Source organism: Alexandromys fortis, unplaced genomic scaffold, assembly GCF_014885135.2.
Source record: "Alexandromys fortis isolate MF-2015 unplaced genomic scaffold, M_Fortis_MF-2015_v1.1 scaffold_65, whole genome shotgun sequence".
Classification (NCBI taxonomy): Eukaryota; Metazoa; Chordata; class Mammalia; order Rodentia; family Cricetidae; genus Alexandromys; species Alexandromys fortis.
The window spans coordinates 4,128,865-4,155,003 of NW_026067986.1; the positions used below are offsets into that span (position 1 = coordinate 4,128,865).

The window sequence follows — 26,139 nt, forward strand, 5'->3', positions numbered from 1 at the left end:
TGTCACTGGGTTTCAAAGAATAGATCAGAGACTCTTTAGTAGTATTAGAAAGCCTGGCACTAAAAGCCCGATTGTTATGAATACAATGGTAGCAAAGGGGATATTTGGACAATCTTAATCATTCTGTAATTTTCTAATTTTGTAATGTTGACACTAAGTGCTTTGGGAAGTTTTGTAATGTTGAAGATCCATGAAAGAAATCATAATAGCTAGAATTCTTGCTTAAAAGAAGAGATCTACAGTGTTTCTGTTTCATGTGGTAGCTAGGTCATGAGAGAAATCTTGTTTACCATAAACAAAGTAAACCAAAGCAATCAAAGGCCTAAGCTAATAAACTCTAGTCGTAAGAAACAATTGCATGATACTACCTGGAGAAAATAGTTTCTTTCAGAAGAGTTAAAGCAAAGTAGAATATAAGTCCCCTCCCCGCCTCAGTTCTGTATTGCATGGTTTCTTTAGTGCTCATTAGCGGTGTAGCTGAGTGCCATTTAAACAAAGTCTCTCTGGCATGGCAACAGTTGCCAAGTAAGGCTCAGCCTCCTAAGGCGTTCACAGGGAAGAGGCGCTGGCTCAACAAGCTGAGGTACCCTGTGTGGCCCTCGGGGTGAGCATATAAGCTTGGTTTCATGGTCTCTATTCAGACACAGTAACTAAGGACCAATAAGGAGCTCAATGAACTCCATCTCCAGATGCAGAAATGAAGGAAGCATTACCCCTGCATTGGGGGCAACTAGATCTCCAAGCATCATGCTTTTTGGAAGGTTTTATGTTTGATTTTGTGTTCTCCACCTAATAACGTGTCTTCAGCTTAATTTTATGTAAAAAAGGTGAGTAAGACTTCAGAAATCATAAAATTTTGCCATCTTAATCATTTTCAGTGCACAGTTAACAGACATTCACACTGGTACACAGGCTATCTTCACAGTCTTTTTACCTCAACAATTTGAAACTCAGTTCTGGTTAACCAACAGTTTTCATGCCCCCCTCCCCAGCAGCTATGAAAACCACTATTCCATTTATTGTCTTTGACTCTGATTACCCCCAAGGACCTCATATTTGTTCTGCTGCGCCTGCTGGATTGAAGCCTAATGTCTTCAAGGTCATCCTTTTAAAGACTGTGTTATATTCACCATAATTATACACCATATTTACTTATCAGCTTCATTGTTTCCGGAAGTGCACCGTTTGCACATTTTGGCTATTGTGAATAAAAATGCCATACCTCTGGTGCACGTGTCTGTTTAAATAGAAGTTAAAGCGGGGGTGGACCTGGTCCCAAAATTTGGATGCCGAGATGTGAGCAGACTCTTTCAGCCTGTTTGGGCTGTTATAACAAATAAACTAGGTAGCTGATAGACAACATAGATTTAGTTTTCCTATTTCTGGAGGCTGAGCAGTCCAAGATGAAGAAGCCAGCAGACTGGGTATGTGGGGAAAGACTATCTCCTTCATAGTTAACGCCTTTCACTGCATCTTCACAGAGTGAAAAGGCAAACCAGCTTCTCAAGGCTTTTTTTCTTTTTTTTAAAAACAAGATCCTTCACTCATGCACTGGTTGTCTCCACAGGCCGGCTTGCTAATATTACACCCTGGGAATCAGGATTCAACATCTTAATGGAGAAGGCACAAGCACTGACATTACTGCAGAAAGTCCACATCTCACGAGGTAACTGGGGAAGGAAACTCCAAAACGCAAGCATAGATCCAGTTACAAATCACCGCATTGATCTGCCAAGAAAGGAATGGGGCTTAAAAAAAAAAAAATGTTTAAAAGATATCAATGGGATTTTTTTATTTTTTAGAATGGAATGATTTCTCAGCGTTTACTTTGAATGGAAGCAGAGTGCCATTATTCGAGAGTGTTGTATTTCATCTGGAAAACATCCAACAAGTCTAAGAGCTGATGGGAAACTGCTGTGATGTGGGATCTTCGTGCTTGAGATGACATAAGGCAAGCTTGTGGGATTGTTGTCTGGTACCCCGTTTGAGGGCTACAGGGGAGTGGCAATCGGCCAGAGGGTCCATATCATTAGGAGCAAGCTCTGACGTTTTCAGAACGTTTGAGTACATATAAGCACAAAAACCCACACCCTATTACAACATACTCCAGCAAGTTTTCACAAAAGGATCCCCTTCTATGCCTAGCATCCAGCTTAAGGAAGGGATCACTAGTGTCCAGGAAGCTCCCGCATGGCCACTGTTTGACCCATAACCTCTACCCAAAGTAACCACTGTTCTGACTTCCGTTTAGCATTGATTGACTTTCCTTTTTGTTGTTGTTGTTGTTGTTGAACCATATAGTACATGCTTTTATTTTTTTTGTTGAACCATTTAGTATATGATTTTATTTTTGTTGAATCATACAGTATATGTTTTTTTTTTGAGACAGAATCCAATGTATTTTAGGTAATAACTAATGATGATTTTGAACTTCAGGTCCTCCTGAGTGTTGACTGAAGTTTCTGCCCCACCAGGTCCCACATCTGTTTAGTTCCAAACAAACACACAGAGGCCTACATTAATTATAAACCAACTGGCCTTTTAGCTCAGGCTTCTTATTAACTCTTATAACTTATATTAGCCCATAATTCTTGTCTGTGTTAGCCATGTGGCTTGGTACCTTTTTCGGCGAGGCAGTCACATCTTGCTTCCCCTGTGTCTCGATGACAACTGCAGACTGAATCTTTCCTCTTCCCAGAATTCTCTTCACTCCACCTATACTTCCTGCCTAGCTACTTGCCAATGAGTGTTTTATTAAAAATAATACAAGCAACAGGATAAACGACCATTGTCCCACAGCACCTGAGGGTGGAATTGCTGGTGCAACAACAAGCCTGGTCTGTGTGGTGCTGGGGACCTAGCCAGGGTTTTATGCATGCTCGGGAAGCCCATTACCAGCCCAATGACATCCCAAGCTTAGCAGATGTCTTCTTGCACGCGTGGCCGGTCTTTCACTCACCTCTCGTTTGTAGCCATCACTGATATTGCTTCTTAGTTGTAATTCGCTTATTCTCACCACTTATGTGGCGATTTCTGTATTTATTAAAGTAACCGATTGATTGCGCGTGTGCTTTGCATGTTGTAGCATGTGTATGTGGAGGTCAGAGCGCGACTCACACGAACCATTTGTCTCCTTTCACCACGGAGGCTCTGGGGATCGAACTCAGTTTTTCCAGTGCCTTTACCCACTGAGCCATCTAAGTCTTTCTTGCCCCGCTTTTTATAAAAAGCATAAACCTATATCCAAAGAACACAAAAGCAAATCGTGCAAAAAAAAAAAAAAAAAAAAAAAAAGAGTCCTTAAAGTGCTCCATGTCTGTAGTTCTTCTGAGAATGATACCTCAATAGCTTGAAGCAAGCATCGGGTCTGTAGAACCTTCTGTGTTATTTTCTACCCGATGGCAGAGCCTTGAACTAATGGCCCCAAAGTTCTAACTGCTAAAGTTCTCTTCATCTATAGGCCAATAAGTGGAAATGTGGGTATCCTATTCAGCATCAAAACAGGTAAACACTCAGTGACGCTAGAGCTCAGATTACCCGATGGCAATTGATTCAGGTTCCATCGATCTGAAATCTATTGATCGGAACTGTAAATACACTTCTGTGACTCCACCATCTCTCAAAGTGTGAATGTCCTGAAACACGCCTGCCAGAATACCCTGCACACAGTAGAAGGCCCGCTGAGCTCAGATACTGTGGGGAACATGAAAAGTCCCTTCACAGGGGCCTGGGCGGAGTTAGAACAAGGACTCCTCAGACACCCCAGGAGCAAGGGAAAGCTGCTGCTATCCACAAGCAAAGAGGACCAGGGGAAAGTATGTCGCCGGAGCCCAGGAGGGGCTGGAGCAGGGGAAGATGGACTGCTGAGGTGGGAATAAGGAGAGATGGGTGTGAGGGATGCTCTGACCTCTGGTCTAGTGACTGAAGGAGCCACTGTGTAGCCTACATGGGTAAGCCTCCCAGGGCACAAGGAAGGGCAGAGAATGCTGAGACCCATGTTCCAAGGACTGGTTTGACGTACAGAGGAAACCAGGGTCAAAGGGTACATTGGATATAATGTCACATTGGCCTCAGGGCATAAGTGAGGGACACCACTTAAAAGGGCACCACAATCAAACTTCTTATATTTGATGTAATTTCACTTTTGCTTTTAGTGTATTTCCTATATTCCTATGCCACTTTAATTCGTCCTGGAGGATTAATTGCTGTGTCACCTATGGGTGACCTTGAACCAAGGCTCACCACCAACTTCTTGGCACAACTGTCAGTAATGACACAGTTTCTGGGAAAAGTGTCTTGTCTTTGGCCAAAAGCTACACCCACAGTCTTCTCAGTCAACAGAGTCGTGTCTTAGGTTAGAATTTTAAACCAAGTTTCGAACTGTTTTTTTCCCTGAAGTATTTGTCCACCAATAGGAAAATATGAAAATTATAGTAGACATACTGTATTTTCAAATCATCCAAGGTATTTTTTTAGATATATAATGACAGTAGTTCCTTCTTTAGTGATAACTTTCCATATCTTAATTTCTTTTACTTCTAATCTTCAGAAATTGTGAAAATATAAACAATCGGTCAACAAAGAATTTGGGGTCTCTTCCTCTATGACTGAAACTGCTATGAGGGGTCTCAGGGTGGCTGTTCCTGTGAAGAACATCATGATCAAAGCAATTTGGGGAGGAGAGGGTTGATTGGGCTCACACTTCCACATGGTTGTTCATCATTAATGAAGTCAGGACAGGACCTGACACAGAGCAGGAACCTGGACGGAGGAGCTGATGCAGAAGCCATGGAAGGGTGCTGCTTACTGGCTTGCTCATCATGGCTTTCTCAGACTGCTCTCCCAGAGAACCCAGGGCCATCAACCCAAGGGTGGCCCCGCTCACAGAGACCCACACCTTCCCCCATTTATCGCTAATTAAGAAAACGCCCTTCAGTTTTGCTAACAGCTGGATCTTATGAAGGCATTTTCTCAACTGAGGCTACCTCCTCTCGTTACCCGCGTCAGGAGTGGTGGCCTGTTCCTGCTACGCTCCCTGCAATGAACCTCTGAAACTTCAAGCCAGCCTCAACTCAATTTAATGTTTCTTCTCCTTCTTCTTCCTCCTCCTCCTCTTTTCTTCTTCTTCTTCTTCTTCTTCTTCTTCTTCTTCTTCTTCTTCTTCTTCTTCTTCTTCTTCTTCTTCTTCTTCTTCTTCTTCTTCTTCCTCCTTCTCTTCTTCCTCCTCCTCCCTCCTCCTTCTCTTCTTCTTCTTCCTCTCCTCCTCCTCCTCTTCTTTTTCTTCCCCTTTCTCATCATCTTCCCCTTCTTTTTCTCCTCCTTACTCTTCCTTTTCTTCTTCATTTTTTTTCAATACAGGATTTCTCTGTGTAGCCCTGGCCATATGAGAACTCTCTCTCTGTAGACTAGGCTGGCCTTGAACTCACAGAGATCCACATGCCTCTGCCTCCTGGAGTGCTGGGGTTAAAGGTGTGTACCACCACCGCCTAGCTGTGAAGCTAATTCTTTAAATGAGAAATTATATATCGAACTTATTGAGAAATTCATATACATTTTGTAAGTTATACAGGGATGGTATTTTAAAAAGCTCTTCTAATTGTGTCTCCTTTGAGAACGCTTTAGATCTAGTTCTACTACAATGTTCAGGAGCCCAAAGGCTCTGTTACAAGCCAGAGGAAGACGTGGGAAGATAGGAGGAAGAGAAAGGAACAGTATCCCTGATAGTTATAGCAGGCCATAGAAAAAGAAGGCAGGCAGAAGAGGAAGAGGACCCTAATGTCACAGATGTGGTCCTGAAAGTATATGCCCTTTGTTCAGTTTGGCCCGGACGCGCGTCTGAGTATGATAAAGCAGGAACTCTCGCATTGGTTATATTTAGATATTAGTAAGGGGTGCTACAGATTGCACAGGCATAGCCCTGAGGTCAGCCGCCTCAAGGCAAATCCAAGAGGTACACCGCTGAGAACCCCTGTGCCTAGATTTGCTGAGCTAGGCTATGGAATGTGAACATAGCCCACATGAGTGGAGTTTAGAGGAGCCTGGTGCAGCAGGGGCAATCAACTGAGAGGAGCTCAGACTAGCCAGGAGCAATGCTCAGCATCCTGCAAGCTGGGACCTCCGAGGATGAATCTCGACAGTCACAGGCTTCACAAAGCAAACCCCAGCTGAATGTCCAGAGGTGGAACCAGCTGATGGTTTTCAGTTTAGGTGGCCCAGGCGGCCAGCCCCCATGGAGGAGGTGTGCTGGAGGTGACCAGGGCCGTCTGGGCATAGCGATACAGCTGCTGCCAAATGATCTCAGCGGCCACCACTGTGAACTTGGAGTCGGGAGAAAATGCAGAAATCTGAACTTTTTTAAAGGAAAAGAATTGAGAATTAATTAAAAAAAAACTCTTTATCGAATTTATTTGACTAATTTGGCTTTTCTTTTAGATTAAAAAATAGTTTATTAACAAAAAGGATAGTTCGAATTAGAATCAGGAACACAACACAAAGTACCAGATCCACAGAAGCATTGATGGTGCTGATGGCTCCGCAATGGAATAACAAGTTTATCCACGCTGCACTCAGGTCTTTGAGGGAGTCTCTGAAACGCTCAACTTGTTTGCATAAAAAAGAAAGAATGGGGGCTGGAGAGATGGCTCAGAGATTAAGAGCACAGGCTGCTCTTCCAGAGGTCCTGAGTTCAATTCCCAGCAACCATATGGTGGCTCACAACCATCTGTAATTTGATCTGGTTCCCTCTTCTGGCCTGCAGACAGAACACTGTATAAATAATAAATAAATTAATTAAAAAAAGAATGAAGTTTGTAGAAATAATACATTAAAAACAAAACAGTCTTCAGATAAGGAAAATTACCTTTGAATTAGCACAGGACACATGTACAATCTGAGCCCTCAGAGGCTGAGGCAGGAGGATCAATCCAAGTTTGAGGCAGGTTTCAAACATCCAGCTAGCTGACTAGCAGAGTTACTGTGGCCCGAAGCTGTGGTTTGGGAGAAAAACCACTCATATCTACAGCCTGTTTCATCACAGGCATCTTTGAATCGTGGTATGGTAAGTTAATCACAGCTGCTGTGACAAAAGCAGGGACATCAGAATCCCTCGAGTTTGACTGGGAAATGGGAGATAGAGACAGGAGAATCCCCAGAACGTCCGGGGCCACCTACCTGAAGTATGGGAAAGTCAGACCTTGTCTCAAACAAAGTAGAAAGAAAGTAGAGAAACCAGAGGTTAGCTGGGCACTCAGGAGTCAGTACCAACAGATCTCTGTGAGTTTGAGGCCAGCCTGGTTTATGTAGTTAGTCCCAGGCTAGGTAGGCCTAGAAAGTAATACCCTGTCTCATAAAGTAGCAAACACATGTACACACACACACACACACACACACACACACATCCCAAACCTATTGTCATTATTTTGGGATGAAAAGATGGATCAGTGGTTAAGAGTGGTTACTGCTCTTCAGAGACCTGGGTCCAGTACCCAGCATCCACATCAGGAAGCTCACAGTCACCTGTAACTCTAGTTCCAGGGGATCCTGCTGTCCTCTGTCCTCATGGTACCTGTGAGATAAGGACACGCACACACATACACACACACACTTACAAAGGCACACAGACATATATACACACACACTTACAAAGGCACACACAGACACTTACAAAGGCACACACACACACATTTACAAAGGCATACAGATATATACACATGAATCTTTTAAACAATAACAACCACCACGACAACAAAAAAATCAGCGTTGTCCTCTGATCTTCACGCATGATACAACCCATGTGCACAGGCCTTTAAATGGGTATCGTTTGCCCCCCCCCCCCATTTCCTAGCTACGGCTCTGTTTACTTTCTTCTTGACGGACGAACTGCTATAGATCTGGGTGTTCCAAGGCCATCTTGTGCTCAGGTGATTAATTTCTGTCATTTCTTTCCACCCTTCGAGTGCTGTGATTTGAAAAGTCTGTGCACTCCCTTTGAGATGTCAAGAGTGAAGGTGCAGGGTGTATCAGGACCACACCCATTTGCTGAACTGAAGGAAAGCGCCTCCCTTGCTGCCAGAGCCCTGAAATGCTTCCAAACTACTCTAATTCTGCCAGGCACCAGGGGAATTCTGATAAAGGGGAAGAGAGAATGGAGAGAGACAAGTCTTGAATCAGCACGGACTGCATAGACTGGTGGATTAAATGCAACAAAACTCATTTTCCATGGCTCTAAAGAGAGGAAGGTCAAGAGCAAGCGGTTAGCACGGTTGGGCTTGGGTGGGCCTAACTCTGGGTCACAAACTGTTACCTCTATTCTGGCATGACAGAGGGGATAAGACAGCTTCCAGGGGCTCAGTCCCAGCATTTTTCCCTAGCCCCACTTGTTACGAGTGCCTTCATGATTTATGGCCCTTCCAAAGGCCTTAACACCTCATAACAGGAACGAGGTTTTCCAGTCTCTGAATTATGGGAGTTCCTAAACATTCATTCCACAACATATTTCTTGAGACAAAAGTATCTCACTTTTGAAGCATTCTTAATGTATAAAACCACACAGACATGTCTCTAGGGCCACCTTTATGGACCCCCTGGGAGGCCTCTGCAGGTTAAATGTCTTGAAATAGGCTTTTGGAATTCACTCTGGATAAGAGGTCAGGATAAACACCTACAAACTTGGTTATCTCCACAGAAAAAAGGAGATATCAGAGGGAAGATTAAGACATTGTTACATGTGTGATGTTAAGGGCCACATACCCCCCCTCCTCCCGGAGAAAGTGACCACTAAATGTTTGGAGTCTTGCAAGGCAGGAGAAGTGTTTAAATTACAAAGAAGTATTTAAATGTTACAAAGGAACATTTTTGAATATTAAGCTAGTTGACTAGTTAAGAATTTTCTTGGAATGAGAGGGACAAGAAAAGGCTGGGACCCAGTCAGGGGCAGCCTACAGGGATGGTGGTGGCAGTCAGGCGTTGAAGTCTTACAATTTTAGGATGATTTTGCTATCAAAATGTATAATCAAGTAAGTTTTGTCATTTCAGTCACCGTGGTCGATATATTTGGAAGTTTTAGACAGTTGAGATTGCTTTCTAAGGATAACAATACCTCAAAAACAAAACAAACAAAACAAAACAAAACAAAACAAAAAAACCAAAACTCCAACAATGACAACCCAGGACATCCACTTTGCTTGTGTTCATGTCTCTCCTTTTTAGTTAAAAGAAAGGTCGTGACCGTGGTCAGTCAATATGGGATGCTAAGGGTTGCAGGTGCGGGACTCCTGGGTCTAAACCGTAGAGATTGGCTCACGGCATCCCACGGGATTCCTGCCACAGAGGAGGCTGACCCCGAGTCAATAGGACTGGAATTGGACCTTTAGTGGTCCATCAGTGATGCCTACGATGGCACATTTAAGGACACGCACAGCATGGCTTTTCTTGTGACCCGTGATCGAAAGTAAATTAAACTGATTGACTGGACACGTTTGACCCCTTCCGGGGCCAGGCACCCTCATTTTCATCTTACCCTCTCTTCCCCACGTTGACTTCCTGGCCGACTCTAGTGGTCTTTGTTGCTGAGTAAGAGCTTTCAGTTTTAGTGATACTAGTTTGAATAGTTTTACGTTTTCCTGAACAGATCCGAAGAAAGCCCCACACTGAATTTTTGGACGATGTTCACCCCCTAAGCAAACACTGTGGTCTAGAAGATGATGGCAGGCTTGTCTAAGGGTCTGCCAGTATCCAGGAACCTCAAAAACTCATTGTGTCTGAGAGACCTATATGAACCACTGCTACTAAGAAAATGAGCCCTGGGAGACACACAATACTGAGCACCAGCATTCAAAAAAGTATGCACATCCATAATTCGGGGTGAAGAAGAACTGTTTTCTTCCTGCATAAATATAGCTAATCTACAAACCAAGTGGCTCTCCCATGTCTAGATAGGCACCATGTAAGTACTGTGGAGGCATAGTCTTACATTTCAACCTCACATTATTATTTTTTTTTTCTAAAAGGAGATTCAAAGAAGATGCTGCAGAAAAAACACATGGGAAGTGCCAACTATCTGTACAGCAAAATTTAGTTTTTAGTGTCCTCTCTAAGTCAAATGAGATTTTAATAATACATTTTTCATCTTGACCCCACCCCGTGTCTGTGTGTGACATGTGTGTTAACTGTCTTGTTCTTACAGATGGGGAAACTGAGGCATGACGCCCCTGACTCAGCTTTCGGGAGGAATTTAGGAAGATATTTATCTCCATGACCTCAGCAGGTCCCTTTCATCCTTCGCGAAGCCTCTAGGAACGCTCACGTCCTTTGCTCCGCAGCAGCACCCGCCCCGCTCTGCTCCGGAGCGCCGTCCTGAGGGAGGTCCCCGCGGCCCGGCTCTGGCCGCTTCTCCCGAGCTCTGCTCGAGCAGGCTCCCGGGTCCCCCGACGTGCAGGCGCCTCCCCTCCCCCGCCCTGCGCCCCCAGCGCGCTGCGAGCCCGATGCCGCCCGGGCGTCCAGCGGACACGGCGGCGGCGCGGCTGGAGGTGAGCAAGCCGGCCGGGGACCCGGGGCGACTCGGGGAGGGGCGGGCGACGGCGAGGGGCCGCGGGCGGCTGGTGCGCGGCTCGCGGGCGACGCCTGGAGAGCGAGAGGAACGGGCGCCCGGGGCCCCGAGCGCGGGGAGACATGGCTCCGCGCGTCCCCGTCGCCCGCCGCCGCCGCCGCCGCTGACTCGACACAATTGGCGGCTCGCGCGGCGTAACCGCGGGTGGGCGGCGGCGCAGAGTCACCTCCGGAGCGCCGAGGGTCGCGGCCGTGCGGGGATGCCCGCGCCAAGGCGAGCCGAGGACGGCCGCTGACACGCTCGCCGGCCCCGGGAGCCGAGTGGGCTCGGTGGCCGTGGCTGCGGCCGCCGCCGCAGCCCCGAGCTGCAAGCTCGCTCGCTCGCCCGCACGGCTGGCCGGCCGCCTTCTCCGCGGCGCGCACTGACGGCTGGCGGCGACTGCGGGGCGCGCTCCCGCCTGGGCCCGGTCCCCACCCGCAGCCCGCCCTCCCCTCCCGCCCAGGTGAGTGCGCGGCCCGGGCACCGCGCTCGCGCCGCAGGTAGCGGGCGGCGGCTTTGTCTCGCTCCCTCGCGCCCTGGCGCGGTCATTCATTTGACATTCTGCTCCCGAAGCGCCCGGAGACCGGCCGCGCCGGCCGCTCCTGCTGATTCGGTGATTCCGGGGAGCTGGGACTTGGGGGCTCCGGCGAGCATCACTCGGAGGGAGAGGAGGCTTCATTTGCCTTCGGTTTGGAATGTGTGGTGAGCATCCTCGGCTGGAGCTTGGGGCCTGGAGGAAACCCGGGCTGCAGATTTAGACGTAGACGTTTGGGAGGACGTGCAGCTGCAGAGGTCTGGCTCCCTATGCCTGGTCTTCTCCCGGTAGCGGCGCTCAGCTGCTTATTATGATTAATTTTAGGAACACCGTCACCGGCCCAGTTATTCCTTTTCGAGTTGGGAGTCTTTGGAGTCAGCACAGGGAGCTCACGAGTAAAGTGAGAAGGGTTCAGTCAATAATAAACTTGGAAAAGGACAGCTTCGATGATCGTATGGACAGAGGTGGACAAGAGGCAAACTTCACCGCGGCCTTTAGCATTTGTGGATAAGATTTCTGCTTTGGTCTTCTAGAGTCATGGCAACTTGGGATTCTTGTACGTATGCCTTTGCCGAAGTGTGTAACTTGGTTTTTTTCCTTTTTTTTTTCTTGAATAGTTTGTGTGTCTGTGTGTTCTTTGTCATTTAGAAGAAAAATGAGTAATTTTAGTAGTCTTTTATTAGACATTGTGAAATTTGATGTATTTGTTTGTCTTGTAAATAGGATTTTCTTTTTACTGCTTCTCCTATCCCCTGAAGGGCTCATTTCTTATATTGCCCTAGAGAGTCAGTCCGCCTCTCTCTTTTCCCTCCGCCCTCCCCCAACAGATGGCTTTATGTGCCCAAGAGGTCATCTTTAAAATGTCACCCCCATCGCTGACAAACAAGGCAAGCTTAGTTCTGAAGTTTTGTCTCTGGAGTTCCGAGTGCAAGAGTCCTAATCTGATGGGAGTGTTATTAATGGTGTCAAAATCTGGATGCTGCTGATCTGTTTGGTCCTCGGAAGATCCCTGCAGAGATTGTTTTTATAGTGCAGGACAGATGGTGTCCCTAGCTGACAAGAGGAGCCAGGCAGAAAGGGGCATTGTACACTTCAGAGAGTGTCTGCTGGATTACTGGGAGGCGGAACCAAGTGGGGTTGAAAGGCGATAAAGACATAATTGTGACCTTTTAAAGGGGACATTTGTTAGCCAACAACCTACATAATTTCGTTCTTTTCAACCTTTAGCAACTCATCGCTGAATTGTTTGTTTTATTACTAGATCGGCATAGGTAAGACAGTTTCAACAGTTACAGCAACACAGTTGCCTTTGAACTTCAAAGTATCTTACCGCTTGTGAAGAGAGCTAGTTCCACTCAGTCTTGATCTTTGGGGCTATTTGGGTCCTTGGACTCATGATGTCCCCAAGCCTCAAGGACATTAGTTTCATCTGCATCTGCTGGAATTAGTTTCTTTTCTTTCTCCTTGGCAGATTGCTGACCTCCCAGCCTTTGCACCCAAACTCTCAACTATGGACATTACTTCCGTGATGATTTTACCTGTCCCTGGATATTTGTTTCACTGTGACACCCAGCAGGGGTGGGGGGTAGAGGTGCCGTGCCTCTCGGCAGTGGATCTCCCTGAAGCATTGTGCTGCCAGAGAGGAACTCCAAGTCCTGTGAACGTTTGATCGTCTAGCTGTAGGTTTTTGGATTCTGGAGATTTTGGGCTCTTGATTACAACAGGATCAAACGTCGGTTCTTCCTTGTGATGCACGTGAGGGAAAATATTTTAGCAATTATTTAGCAAAGATTAAATTTAATGGTCAAGGGGCTTGACATAAAGAGCTTGGCTCTGAAGAACTCGGGAAGTATGCTCTAAGGAGGGAAACATTCGTTCTTACTTCTTTCAGAATCTTTTGCCGCTGACCTCAGCAAATGAAAAAGAAACCCAGCTTGTTACTGTAGTTGAGTACGGATACAATGGCATTCTTTCTTGGGGACTGTGTTTTGTAGGAGGGATGACTTTGGGCCTCTGCCTGCTGTTGAATGTACTCTGTTATCAATGTTATTATCTGTTAGCAATCTGGTATCTTAAATCTTTGATATTCAGTTTGTGTCCCGATGTCTGTGGCCTCATTTGTGATGTGGTGGGCATCTCTGTTGTGAATTGCTTTTTTTTTAAAAAAGTGCTCCTGGCATGGGCTTGCCCTGGACCTGGCTTGTGGTGGTGCTCAGTAGTGAATTGCTACCTGCTTAATGGGGAGATGGGCTAGGGGTATGGGATGAGAGTGGGGATGGGGGGGGGTATGGGATCGTTATGCATAGTTTGTTGGACAGGGACTAACAGCCTAAGATACTTTGTTGTTGCTAGGCTTGGTCATGAAGTTTAGTTGCTCCAGCAGGGGCAGGGCTGCTTCTTCAGGCCCAGGAGGCTACATCAGGATGTGAAGGATATAAAGGAGAGGTTAGAAAAGTGACCAGACCTTCTGGTTTGCTGTGACGGTACCATGTTGTCGCTACTAACTTTTAAAAAATTGGGTGATAAAATTATGGGATTACTCTGGAAATGAGGGTGTCTTCTCTTGACCCTAGCTTTCCTTTCCCCTTCCTTCCTTCCTTCCTTCCTTCCTTCCTTCCTTCCTTCCTTCCTTCCTTCCTTCTTTCCTTTCTTCCTTTCTGACAGGGTCTTACTATATAGCCCAGGCTGGCCTTGAATTCAAGGCCCTCTTGTTTTAACCTCCCAAATACTGTGTCTCACCATACCTAGCTGACACCAGATTTTGAGCTTGCTTAAGGTCAGTCTTTTACTTCTTGAATATTCAGTAAGAAAATAAGAAGGCGTTGGAACCTGGAAAAGGCAAAGGAAAAAGACATAGTGGGGAAGACAAAAGACTGGGATCTATTTACACATGTAGAGAGAAGGTGCGTTAAGTCATGAAGTGTCTGTCGTGGTTCTAAGTCCCTAGTACTGTCTTCAGACAACAAGAATTACGTCTTGTCCTTTATTTGAGGCTGACACACACTGGGATGACCCTGTGATTTGAGAGGACAGTTGCTCCAACACTTGCTGGTAGATTGAATGTGTACGTGGCCAGTACACACTTGAATGCCCGTTTTCACCATCCAATGTTAGACACAGTTCTTGGATGTTTCTTCAGAGTCCAGAACACGGATGCTTCTGTTTTGTCTTGACTCTCACATTCTTGTAGTCCCCCAGAACATAGGGGAGCCCTTGTTTCCTGTCTCTTCTGTCTCCAGTTAGATTTCGGTCTCAGCCTTTCACAGGGAGCCCATCAGAAAATATTTGGTGCATCAATACATCCCGGGCAAAGTTTCATTGTGCAAGTAACCCGATGAGGGTTTGGGCTTTGTATGTATGAACTCCGTGGCTCTAGCTCCCGTGGCTTCAGCTGAAGAGCGTGTCTGTCTGGAACGACTGGCTTGCAGTGCTGGCCAGCAGGTATTAATTATGGTTCTCTTCTTCCCAGCACTCAGCCCACCAAAGTCCTTAGGAGCTTGGCCAGCATGTCTGAATAAGAATGAAACTTATTTATCTCCTTTATAAATATGATGACTAAGTGTTTTTTGTTTTTTTTTTTCCAGCCAAGGACATTTTTGTGAGTAAAATGTAGTAGGAACTGGAAAGAGCATCAAGGCAACCAACTGGACTCGTTCACATTTCTGAGTTACGTTCCTTGTTGCTGTGCTCAAATACCTGACTTAAGGAAGGAGTGGTCTACTAGGTTTCTAGTTAAAGGGAATATAGTCCATCCTGGTGATAGTGGGCTACATTGTATCCACAGCCAGGAACCAGAGAGTAATGAATACTGCTGTCCTTCTGACTTTCTCCTTTATGTTCTCTGGGCCCAGACCCCAGCCCATGGAATTGTTCTTCTGTATTTAGGGTGAGTTTCACCACATTGCAAACCCGTCTAGAAACTTCCTTCCAGATGTGACCCGGGGTCACATGGTGATTTAAAATTCCAGTAAGTTGACAGCCAAGATTAAACATTATTCCAAGGAAACCAGCATGGTTTCCTAATTATGATCCGAATCATGAACTTGGGGAGCTGGGGAGATGGCTCAACAGTTGCATGCCTGCTGTTCTTGCAGAAGACTTAGGGTTCGTCCCCAGCACCCAATCAGGTGGCTCACTGGTTCCAGGGGATCCAACATCATCTTATGGCCTCCACAGGCAAATTCATGATGTGGTGCGTACAAACCCAGGCAAGCGCGCGCACACACACACACACACACACACACACACACGTATAAAAAGAGTAACTAAGTCTAAAAAAAAATGTGAACTTGAGTCTTTTATGTAACATTGGTTGGCCTGGAACTTGAAGTCCTCCAGGTGCTAGGATTATAGGCATACACTGCCACACCTGGATTTCAGATTGCCGGCTTTTATATGATGAAAGTCGCCTGATGGAAAAATACCCTTAGTTACTTCTGGATTTGTTTAACTTGTATGTCTTTGTGTGTGCTTGTATATGTTGGCAGGATATATGTAGATATATCTATTGTATGGCTAAAAAAATCACTAAGAAAGTGTGGTCATTAGAAAATTGCATATTTAATTTCTTTCATGGATTGGCTTTTAAAGTAACTCTCTGTAATTAGTCTCTCCAAACTTTAAATCAACTCCTGACCTTGTCTGGCTTTAATGCTGTTTGTGGCTATAATGTCTTTCCTTAAAATTTTGGTAGCTTGCGATTTTCCGTTTGAGTCTTAAAGAAAGATCTCTACACAGATTGGTGGCTACAGAGGAAAAGAAAGAATTTCATTTGTTCATTTATTCATTCAAGTGGGTTTTTTGAGTTGGTGTCTGATGTTGGTGCTGGCTATCTGCCAGAGAACAAAACAACGGGTGCCAACCATGTGGAGTTTTCGTTCTGTTGAAGACCAGGATACTAAGTCAAACCAAAAAGAAAACGGTGTAGGATAGGAGAATGGGCAGACGAGGCCGAGTGCGCCTCACGGAGAAAATGATCTCAAGCAGAGACTTCGACGGAAGTAAGAGAAGTTGCTTGTGTGCACAGACAATGGCGAGAATTGCAGGCAGAGGGAGCGGCCAGTATTGTGTCTGGCCTGTAGGGTGGTTTGTGTTTGGATGTGTTCAGAGACCACAAGGAGACCAAACAGTAGGATCCTCTGCAGGTGCCCGGGAGGAAGGGTAGAGATCAGCAGTGAGGTTGGAGAAGTAGCATGGGCTGGTGGGGCTTCTGTAGGGCCTTGACATAGGAGCACAGTTAGGAATTCACTAGGCATTCTGTTATATCTTTTAAAAACATTATTAACACTTATATTTGTATTGTGTGTGTGTGGATCATTTGCCTGTGTGTATGTATGTCTGTGCACCACGTGTGTGTGTGTGCCGTGTCTGTGGAGGCCAGGAGAGGGGATCAGATCCCCTAAGACTGGAGCTATAGATGGTTGTGTGACATTATGTGGGTGCTGGGAATCGAACGCAGGTCCTCTGGAAGATCAACCAGGGCTCTTGGCTGCAGAGTCCTCTCTCCAGTCCCCTATTGTATTTTTGTAAAACCCCCTCATATTATAAAGAAGACTCCCGATCAGTATTTTGTTAATGGTCTACTTCATGTTTAATATGCACTCTATATTATTTGTTTAGTTTCTCATTGTTAAAGTGTGTTTCATTATTTCTATCTCTTCCACTTCCGTGTGTGTATGTGTGCACACACACGTGCATGCGTGTGTGCATGTGTAGCTAGAAACGGAACTCAGGACTTCATGCATATTAGGCAAACGCTACCATTGAGCTACATTCCAAGCCCTTACTGTTGCTATTATTAAGTTGTATTTCTACTTCATAAAGTTTGACCAGTCATTCAAAACTCCACAGAAGTGTAACCATAGTGATTAAAATAACAGGTTGAGAATACCCAATTTGAACTCTGAAATCCGAAATGCTCTGTCTGAAACACTGTGAGGACCACCTGACTCTTCAAGTAGAAAGCTCTATACTCTGAAGTGGTCTTCAACCTGTTGTGATCTAAATGTCCCGGTCCAGCGAGTCATCAGCATGCTTAGGGACATGACTATCCAGACAGATATACAATGTGAATCTCTACGCATTAGAAGAAGGGACTCCGTGTCGTGCGTAAGGAAAAACGACAAACTCAAAGCAATTATCTGTGGGTTTAACCGTCCATTCATTCCTGATCTCTTTCGGGAGCAAATCCTTAATCAATTCCTGTTATGAAACTCTGTCCAAGAGTGGCGTGAAGCCATGGATGTTCTTGTGCCATTTCCAAACAAAGGACAGTGGCTTCTCTGTTACGCCATTGCGTTTTTCCAGGACAAGCCATAATAATGCTTCTCTAACAAGTTCCGTGTGTCATGTTACTAAGGGCCGGTCGGGGACCGTAGCCCTACTAAGTCTTACTGAAGCACTCTTGTGGTGGGAACAAAGTATGGGCATCTTCTTGAAGAGACACTTGGATGATCAGCTGGGAAGTTAAAGACAGACATTCTCCTTGGAAACCAGACATTTTTAACCAAATTTCTCTGTGGAACGTTGTGGTCAGCCGCTGGACCACACCGCTGGAAGAGTGTGGAAGAGTAGAGTCGAGTATGTGATAGCAGACGTTTGTTTCATTTGCTGCTCGAGCGAAGCACCGTGCCCTGTGGGCATGAATCAGCTTTTGGCATTAGTTCTGGGAGGAGTGCCTGGTGAGGCTTGGTTACTTATGCTTCAAGGGATGAGATTTCCCTTCTGGTTAGCCACCGCCTATGGAATTAGAAAAGACGCTTCAGAGGGGAACCGGCAGAGCCCTGGTTTAGATACGAACAGGAATGTGGCGGCGGCGGCTGTGGTGGTGGTGTATGTGTGTATGTGTGTGTGTTGTGGGTGTGTGTGTGCACCATGGTGCACATGTGGAGGTCATTGTGGCATGAGCGTTCTCCTGTCACCTTTCTCGGGATCCCAGAGAGCAAACTCAGGTTGCCGTGTTTGAAGGCATGGCAAGCGTCTTTCCATCTTTACCTACCTTCTAACCTGCCTTGCTGACCAAAGAATGCGGAGGCCTTGTGAACGGTAGCTAGAAGCCAGCCACGCGCTACCACGTTCCAAGAGGGCATGCAGCACTTCCTCATCTCGGGGAAACACTGAAACCAAGAGTGAAGATCGTGGTGGCAGCAGAATTGTGTTCTCGGAACTTAGGATGTACTGTGACCACAGATGGCTAGGATACAGATACTTCTCCATGTTGATGTGCACTGTCTGAACAGGTGCTTGGCAGGTAGTTTTTCTGTGGAGTAAGATATTGTGTGGCTATCAAGTCCTTATCACGATGGTGTTGCAAGCTGACTCCTGTTCTCTCCAGGGTCTTATCTCAGTGGTATGCTTGGCTCACAGCAAACCGAGGCAAGGGTAGGAATCGCTCACGACTAAAGACGGGGGAATCGCTAACAACTAAAGCAGCACAGAGCAAGCTTCGATGTGGATTTCTTTTCCTAGTGTTGAAGGTCCCAGTGACCCCAAAGGATTAGGGAAGTAATATTTTCAGCCATGGATAGTCTTTCAAGCAATACATAGTGTTTTTCAGTGAGTCAATAGAAGAATAGGTGCTCCAAAGAACTGAACCGGCAGATCGTGGTGATGAAAAAACGGAGAAGAGGATACTGCGTATTTGAGAGCATGTAGGGAGGTGTGTGTGTGTGTGGTGCTCTTACTAGGTGGGAACAGAGGCAGGTGGGAAGTGGGGTGTTTGTCTGTGACAAACAAGAGGACCTTTCTTATACTGTTGCCTTATTGTATTGCTTCGGAGAAATGGACTTGGTGCCAACTAGTACAGGACGCGCTCTGTGTTGTCCTAGGCCTTACCTACGTACAAATGATGAACGGTCCCCAGTGGTCTTACTACGGTCCTAGGTTTTCTGTGTGTCTGCCTTCCCCTTCCCCTATTCTCACTCATCATTCCCCTCCCCTACCCCTCTGTTAAGCCGGGAGTTGGAGTCGGCATCTTTTAGCTAGAAAAGGCATTCAGAGCACATACACTGTTTTATCAGGTCTGGCAGGTGCTGTCCAGGGCAAGACAGCTAAGTCTAGAAGGGAAGTCGGGTGTTTTTCTCAGCTCCCTGCTCCAGCCAACAGGTAACGTACACGCTTATATTTAACTCCCACCCTTAGGAAGGTACATTTCCTCCCTTTCCTCTTCGGACTGTCGTAAAGATGGAGTCATTGCCCTTGGTCTAATGACTCCTTTGTAGTGATGGTTATTGTTTAATGCTAGTCCAGAACTCTTGGTTTTTCTTCATTGAACAATCACTGACACTCTTACGGGTGAGGCTCTGTGCTGTGTGTGAAATAGGCCGTGGAGATAAGAACAGGCATCATGTCGAGTGGTGGAAAGGTGAACATTCGTTCAGTCTGGTTTTCATATGTGGTTACTGCTGTGTGAGCTTCTGAATTATAATAATTTTTGGTGATATATTTGAAATATTTCATAAGAAAAAGAAGAGAAACTGATGGCAGTGTGATGTGTGTTTTGGAAGAGGCCTTGGTAGAGAATAAAGCACAACCAGGACCTCTGAGATGGAGTAGGTGGGTCAACCTGAGGTCTTATCCCTCATCCGCATGAGAAGGGGGAGGGTAGCTTTGACGGGCTTCAGAGAAGACTCACAGAGATGATTGAAGCCAGAACAAGAGTAGGATCTGTGAGAGCCAAGGACCAGGGATGCTGAGGACAGCAGAGCGCCCTGTCAGAGGGAGGGAGGAGGAGGCGTTTCCTTGTGTTGGTCTAAATAGGCTTTCACACAGCCACAGTCTTCGCACTGTGGGAAGTGGGGTGGCTGGAGCATCTCAGGTAAGAATGATATGTTAGAAGAAAACTGGCATTTCTGTCTGGCTTGAGAAGAAGCTGGAAAGGGCCCAAGAGACAACCGGCGCAGCGTTTCTGCAGAGAAATGCCTCACAGTGTCCCTAAGGGTGTTTACCAGGTTCTCGGGAGATTGGTCCCATGCTCCCTTTGCACAGGACTCTTGGGGGGGGGGGGGAGTTCTTTCTTCGCCTCCTGAACACCCAGTTCTGCCTCAGTATTTCTGCCACAGAACGGACCTGGAATGCCCGTCAGTTCTACTTACTCCCATGTTTCCAACTGCCTTTGGTAGACAATTGGAAAATAATGGTTCTCATCACCCCACCCCCTCCCCCATTCTGGACAAGCTCGCTCTCCCTTCCCTGAAGACATTCCTAGAAGTCAAAGTAGCTTCTTCAGTCAATGATTGACAGGAGGGCGGGGTGAGATCAGTATCCATGTCTTCTGAGAAAGGATGGAGGGGAGTGAGTTTAGTTTGACATGTTCTTCTTTGATACCGATATTTTCCTTCTTGGTTCCCTTGCTTTTTATTCATCTATTAGCCGTTAAGATTTGGTCCTCTTGCTGTTTTGGAGAGTTGCTTCCCATCTGGAGAGTCTGTTTTCTAGATTTGTGATTGTGTGAACACATGGAAGTCTCGCCAATGCTCTGGATAATGCCCCGTTATCGATCACATGGAGACTATACAATAACCCAGTGTCTAATAGCTAAAGGAACCATCAGTCTCTTCCAGGTGGATCTTTATGAAAGGCAACTATTTATGTAAATCAGATGTTAAGTTGGCACAGAATGCTAAAAGGTGAGCATTTTTGTCTTTTTTTAAAACAACAGAATGTGACTTGGAGGTCTAAGTCATTTACATAACTCTCTCAGAAGCCTTCCATCAGCGGTCTCTTGGCTCTTTGCTGTCAAAAGAGGCTCACAGCTAGCAGTGTCCACGTCATTCTCGGGCTTTCTGCCAGACCTGCTGAATCAGGACCTGCTCCTTACGCATATTCCGTATTTCCTTTACTTATTAAGTATTCTTGTTAAGTGTCTATAATGCACAGTTGTACGCACCACGGGTTAACGTGTCTTGGTAAGTAGAGTTAATTAAGCACACCTGTTTCCTCAAGCATTTATCTCTTTGAAAGTTTCTAAAAAGTCATGTTTTGAGAATTTTATACATAAATACACTGTGCCCACAACATTCTCACCTCTCTAGTCTCCCCTTCTAGTTCTTCCTGTGTTTCCATGCCACATTCTCCTCCCGAATTCACGACAGACAGACAGACACACAGTGTGCCTGAAGCCTACTGACTGACTTCACTTAATGCTGTCCGTAGTCTGTGGATTTAGAGCCGACCACTTAGACACAGGTGACCTACTGGGGAGATCATCCCTAAAGGAAACCGACTCTCCCCTCTAAGCAGCTACTGGCGGCTTCTAGGTCATCAGTCTTGTGAGTCTTTCCCCTAGCTACGTTGCTATGACAACGCGTGCGCGTGTACTGGCACAGGTCTTGTGCAGGCAACCGTATTCTTGAGTGTGCATGGACGCACCATCCCCGTCATATCCAGAAAGCGCCGTCTTGCAGCGGTCCTCGGCATCCTTTGGTTCTTGTGGTCTTTCCAGTGACGTCTTCACCATCGGGAATATGTTACAAATGTCTCGGGGGGGGGGGGGGGCTAACACCTTCCACGGTCATTTGTCTTCTGTGTTTTGACCAGCCGTGGTTCTCCGCAGCTAAGAGAAACCTCTTTGATGGGGGAGGGCGATAGCTAGTTATCTGAGAGTATAAACATTAAGTATTTAGAAGGTTAGGAAGTGGGCTAATTTAGTACAGTCATAGTAGTGAGTTTTCTTTTAAAGTCTCTAGGGATGAGTTCTTGCCTAGGTTTACAGTAGCAGGCAGAAATTCCCTCCCACCGAGTGGTTCTCACGTCTGATTGGACAGCCGTGGTGCCAATCACTCTTATGCTGTTGCTGATGAGGTTATCTTTCTAGGTAAGTCATGTAGTTTACAGGATTCATAGATAGATAGGACGATTGATGGTGTTTCTTCCCTAGCACACGCATGGCACCTTCTGACAGTCCTAAGGGAGGAGGCTTCCCAGTTGGTACCAGCTTCATCTCTCTAGGTTCTGTTTCCGAAATGTGCAGTGTCTTCCACAGTAGGGTTTTACCCTCAAGTTCTGGCCGACACGTCACTGTCGTGTAGTGAGCCCACTGCTTAACAGTACACCAGACCTAACTCCTGCTCAACTGCAGCTGACTATGGCCCACCACTCTCTCCCCATCTCATCCTGTCCCCTACCCAGCAACGGATGGCTGTCATCTTACTCACAACTCCTGTGATGTCGGCTCTTCTAGAGTCTCCCTGTGAGGAAGAGCATCCAGTCCTTGTCTTTCTAGACTTAGCTTATCTTACTGCACGCAATGGTTTGCAGCTCCACCTGTGTTGCCACAGTGATGCTGTTTATTGCTTTCTATAGCCACAAAGTGCTTCTTGATTAGGTACCACGTTTCCTTTATCCATTCATCGGTTTATGAACACTTATGATGTTTCTATTTCTTGGCCTTGTCCACATTGATGCAATGAACTTGGGCGTTAATTTGGATGCATACACAGTATTAAAATTTCTGGATCACTGGTAGCTCTTTTTTAGTTTTTAAACAAGTCTTCGTATGGCTTTTCTTGTGAAAAGGTTCCCCTTTTTAACACACTGTCACCAGCACTTGTTATCTTCAAAAATGTTTTTTTTTTACATACAATATATTTTAATTATGTTCTTTGCCTTCCTCAGTTCCTTCAAGATCCTTCTTTCCTACTTACCAGCCAACTTCATTCTCTTTCTCTCTCTCTTTCACACACACACACACACACACACACACACACACACACCAAAACAAAAATCAAAGCAAGCAAAAAACTAACAAGAAATAAATGCCCAAGCAAAACAAAACAAAACAAAACATTGCTAAGCTTGTTTTGTGTTAGCCTGGGCCTGGGCATGGGCCTGCCATGAGTTTGGTTGATATACCTAGTTGATACTTTATTAAAGAAAGTTGTTTTTCCCTTTGCTAGCAGATGTAAATTGTAAATAACTTTTTGGTGAAGGGTGTGACCCTGTGTCCACCTCTCTGTCTCAGGGCTAAGACTCCGTCTGGTTTGAACCTGTACAGGCCCTGTGCATGCTGCCACAGTCTCTGAGTTCAAAAGTGCAGCATCTTGTTATGTCTGGAAGATTCTGTTCCCTTGGAGTCATTCATTCCCTTTGGCACTTACAATCTTTCTACAGCCTTTTTCTAATTGATCCATGAGTCTTGTTGTCTTTAGTCTTTTTAATGATAGTCATTCTTTGGGGGAATGAGTGATATCTCATTGTGGTTTTGATTTACATTGCCCCATTGGACATTTTATATGTATTTGTTTGCTATTTATATATCTATCTTCTTGAGTCTCTTTATATCTGTTATCCATCTTAAAATCAGACTTTTTTGGCTATTGAGTTTCTTGATAAATTTGGAGAGGCGTTTGAAAAATTCACTGGAATTCAAAAGTTTAGGAGAAACATTTATTTCGAAACGAAGAGCCCCTCGAAAGGAAGTGTTCACTGGTCTGTGCATGAGATCTCATCTGTGGGTGAGATCTCATCCGTGATTCCCACCTCGTGGCCTGGAGCTGTGATGCTCTGTACAGGAGCTTTGAGGTTGGAAGATGCTGTAGAGTCACTGATGGTTGTAGATGATGGGCGGATGTTAGCGGTGTCATAGGAAGAGAAAGAAGCTGCGCTAATGAAAGACCAGCAGAGGTTGGAAGGGGTAGAGGGATAAGAATTTGCTGCTTAAACCTGTCAATGAAGGAAGAGATCTTCCTCTGGGCAGTGAGCACAGCTTCCAGGCTTTGGATTTTCTCAGACTTCCTGATCTTCAGAATTAGCTGTTGACAAGTGAACCCAGCTGGATGCGTTGTGCCTGGGAACCCGTGGATCTCACCTGCACACTCATCAAAGTAGGTGGGGAGGTCATTACTTGGCTTGCACCGTTGGTGCCAGATTTCTGAAAATGAAGATGTGTGTACGGCATCTTGAATGCAGCTCATCAATAAGTAATTAAAATACTTCTTGAGCAGTTCATGCCAAAGAAAATTCGTGTGCGGCCTGTATCTGGTTTGCAACTCTCTTCAGACTCAGCAGCATGGATCAGATGATGGCAATCCTTGGTGTGATATGAGATTTTTCTCTGTATGCTGTGAATATGTTTTATTACCATTGGTTAGTAAAGAATCTTCTTTGGACCTATGGCAGAGTAGAATAGAGCAAGGTGGGAATTCCAAGCAGAGATAGAAGAGGAAAAAAGGCAGAGTCAAGAGACGCCATGTAGCAGCTAAAGGAGACAGATGCCTGAAACTTTACTGGTAAACCATTAGCCTTGTGGTAAAATACAAAATAATAGAAATGGGTTAATTTAAGATGTAAGAGTTAGTTAATAAGAAGCCTGAGCTAATAAGCCAAGCAGTGATTTAATTCATACAGTTTATGTGTGTTTATTTTGGGTCTGAGCAGCCAGGAACGAACAAGCAGCCTCTACCTACATTGGTGGAGTCAGTGCAAGACATCAAACAGTGTTTCGAATCTAGTGAGCAGAAGGGGTCTTTGTTAAGCGAAAGGCATAAAAAGGCATAAAATAAGGGAGCTACATTTGCTTTGACAACTCATGTCCAGGACTGCAGTAGTGTTTTGAACACATGATGGAGGTACTGTAAGAAGTAAGGCCTAGGTCTTGTAGAAGCAGGCAAGGAGCCAAGTTCAGGGTGGAGGCAGAAACAAGGAAACAGAGACCTGGGGAGAAGCAGGCATTGGCACGTTTGAGTCACACACTGCAGCAGGCAGTCATGGCCCCAGACTGTAGCTAGCACCTTCGTGTGCTGACGAGATGCTGAGTCAGGATTTCTCGTCACTGGTAGTTGGCTCTAGGTGACTGCTAACTTGCAGGGCCTGCCGCTGCGTGTGTGAAAGTAGGAAGGAGAGTTGGAACCTTATCTAGGGGTTTGCTACTCATTAATTTCTTCTTCAAGCGAATTACCCAAGGGCAAGGGCAGTGTGTTATTAGCCTTTGAGGGAGCACTTGGCATGGCCTGGCTTAGTGAGTGTCTGTTGAGCAGAAGTGATTATAATGCAGAGAACTCTTCTATAGGAATTCATTTCCCCTGCTAGTTTAAAATATCAACACCCTTATTGAAAGATAATTCATATACTCTAAAACTGCTGTTTGGAAACAAAAATACGAAGCATTTTGAAATATGGATGGATCATACTTTGTTCTTTTCTTTTTCTTTTTTGGGCGAAGGTCTCTAATGCAGCCTAGGTTGGTCTTGAACTACCAGTGTAGCTACAGAGGGACTCACATCTGTGGTCTCCCCAGCCCCTGCTTAGCAATTGAAATTACAGATGTGTACCTCCATATCTGGCAATGAGTCACACTTTTGTTGAAGAGAATTTAATTTTTTTCTTTCTTGTGTAATTGTAAGATTATTTTACCTTTAGCTGACCAAAATCTCAACAGTTTAATAAACCGAATGGTTTACTTTAAACAATTATTCTTCATTTCTCTTTCTTTCCTCCCTCCCTCCCTCCCTCCCTCCCTCCCTCCCTCCCTCCCTCCCTCCCTCCCTCCGTGTGTGTGTGTGTGTGTGTGTGTGTGTGTGTGTGTGTGTGTGTAAGTGTGTAATGCCGCAGGTATGTGAATGCCTGTGTAAGCCAGAAACGGACGTGGGATTCCATGGAGTTACAGGCGTTTATTTGTAAGCTGCTCACCATTGGTCCTGGAAATCACGTGTGGATCCTCTGGAAGAGCAGCCAGGACTCTTCCTGCTGTGCCGTGTCTCCAGCCTGAAAGTCTCATTGTTTAGACTTCCTACACAGATAACACTGTGCAGGGTTTATCATTGTGCCTGGCTTGTTTTACTAAGTATAGTGTCTCAAGGTTCGTCTGTGGTGTTGTGGATATCCACTTTTCCTTCTTTTGTAAGAGTGGGCATATATGTCCACACATATACACATATAGTAGGCTATCATACATATGTGTTTACACATATATACAGCATATCTCCTTCTTCATCCACCCGATGGTGAACACTTTGGCTGTTGAGAATAACACAGTGACGACATGGTAACTACATGGAAATGTATTTATATCTTCAAGATACTG

At 45.5% G+C, this 26,139-nt stretch overlaps 1 protein-coding gene across 2 annotated transcripts in view; it reads left to right on the forward strand.

Annotated features, from left to right (window-relative positions):
- Positions 1-10,364: 10,364 nt before the first annotated feature.
- Hecw2 (HECT, C2 and WW domain containing E3 ubiquitin protein ligase 2) overlaps positions 10,365-26,139 on the forward strand; it is a 304,844-nt gene continuing 289,069 nt past the window's right edge. For both annotated transcript variants that reach the window (XM_050159280.1, XM_050159279.1), the window contains exon 1: positions 10,365-10,526. The gene's annotated coding sequence lies outside the window, so the exon portion shown is untranslated. The remainder of the gene's footprint in view (positions 10,527-26,139) is intronic.